The sequence below is a fragment of the Phocoena phocoena genome, chromosome 19, assembly GCF_963924675.1.
Source record: "Phocoena phocoena chromosome 19, mPhoPho1.1, whole genome shotgun sequence".
In the NCBI taxonomy this organism is placed as follows: Eukaryota; Metazoa; Chordata; class Mammalia; order Artiodactyla; family Phocoenidae; genus Phocoena; species Phocoena phocoena.
In genome coordinates, this window is record NC_089237.1 from 20,314,731 (window position 1) to 20,316,795 (window position 2,065).

General features: G+C 46.8%; 1 pseudogene; it reads left to right on the plus strand.

Moving 5' to 3' along the window:
* Positions 1-969: 969 nt before the first annotated feature.
* On the plus strand, positions 970-2,065 carry LOC136138919 (methylsterol monooxygenase 1-like; annotated as a pseudogene).

The window sequence follows — 2,065 nt, forward strand, 5'->3', positions numbered from 1 at the left end:
CCTCACAGTCCAGCAGGGCCAACGAACCTAGTGTACCCATCACTGTACATCCCTTCCAAACACCCTGTGATGCGCATACATTTACAAGTGAGGAAACTGAGGCTCAGAAACATTAATCAATTTTCCCAGAGTCACGTGGTCCATCTATGGGAGAAACTGGGTGTCCAGCTCCAGAGACTAAACCTGTAACTCCCACACTAAAAAATCTTAAAGAATTTGGGAATTCCCTGGCGGTCCAGTGGTCAGGACTCAGTGCTTTCACTGCCGAGGGCCCGGGTTCAATCCCTGGTGGGGGAACTAAGATCCCACAAGCCACATGGCATGGCCAAAAAAAGAATCTTAAAGAATTCAAACCCCCTGACTTCTCATCTGGGGTCAGACACTGTTACTCGGGCTGTCACCTGCTGTACCCACTCCAGTGTTTCCATGGCTTCACTTATAAAGATGTCTTTCTCAGACAGGTGCAATGGGCATAGGCTCTGTTACTCATAGCTCTTCAGGAACTCAAGCCCCTTACAGCCCGCTGTAGTAAGGGCCTTGCCATCCTCCCCTGGGTCCTCCACATCCGGCCACCGGACAGGGGAAGAGAGTGAGCCACGGTGAAGTTTTCAGAGGTCAGACCAGGACATGGCATGGTTTACATTTCTTCAGCCACATTCCACCGGCCAGAACTCAGCCCATGATTCTGTCTGACTGCAGGGGAGACTGGGAAATGTAGTCTTACTATGTGCCCAGGAGGGAAAGGAATTGAATTTGAAGAACAGACACATGGGTGTTGCCATGAAGGCCACACGCTTTGGCCACATGTGGCTCCAGGGGTGCTGTATGCAAAGGGCTGCCTGGTACCGTCAGTGACAACAGAACTAAGCTCAAGAAGTGAAGACAGGGGTGCCTAGCGAAGCTCCGGAGGCGGCGGCCGCAGACCCAGTGGTGTGCAGAATTTTAAGGCTGTCTGCTGAGATTTGAAAAATGACAACAAATGAAAGTATCAACATCTTTAGTTCAGCATCCCTGGCTGTGGGATATGGAGATTCACTTTTACCTGAGAATCCTCTGCAGGAACCATTTTTAAATGCTTGGAACCATATGTTGAATAATTATACAAAGTTCCAGATTGCAACATGGGGATCCCTCACAGTTCATGAGGTCCTTTATTTCTTGTTCTGTTTACCTGGATTTTTGTTTCAATTTATACCTTACATGAAAAAGTACAAAATTCAAAAGGATAAACCAGAAACGTGGGGAAAATCAATGGAAATATTTTAAAGTACTTCTCTTTAATCATTTTTGTATCCAGCTTCTTTGATTTGTGGAACCTATTATTTTACGGAGTAGTTCAATATTCCTTATGATTGGGAAACAATGCCAAGATGGTACATGCTTTTGGCAAGATGCTTTGGCTGTGCAGTGATTGAGGATACAGGGCACTACTTCCTGCATAGGCTCTTATACCACAAAAGAATACATAGGTATATTCATAAAATTTGTCATGAGCTTCAGGCGCCATTTGGAATGGAAGCTGAATATGCACATCCTCTGGAAACCCTAATTCTTGGAACTGGATATTTCATCGGAATCATGCTTTTTTTTGTTTTGTTTTGCAGTACGTGGGCCTCTCACTGTTGTGACCTCTCCTGCTGCGGAGCACAGGCTCTGGACGCGCAGGCTCAGCGGCCATGGCTCACGGGCCCAGCCGCTCCGCGGCATGTGGGATCTTCCTGGACCGGGGCACGAACCCGTGTCCCCTGCACCGGCAGGCGGACTCTCAACCACTGCGCCACCAGGGAAACCCTGGAATCATGCTTTTATGTGATCCTGTTATTCTTCTTTGGGCCCGGGTGACCGTTTATTTTACAGAAACTGTTGATGTCCATAGTGCTCATGGCATTCCTCTCGACCCTTTAAATCTCATTCCTTTCTATCCCAGCATCACAATTTCCACCACGTGAACTTCATTGGAAACTATGCTTCGACATTTACATGGTGGGATAGACTTTTTGGAACAGACTCTCAATTTATTGCCTACAATGAGAAGATGAAGAAGGTTGAGAAAAAGACTGAATAA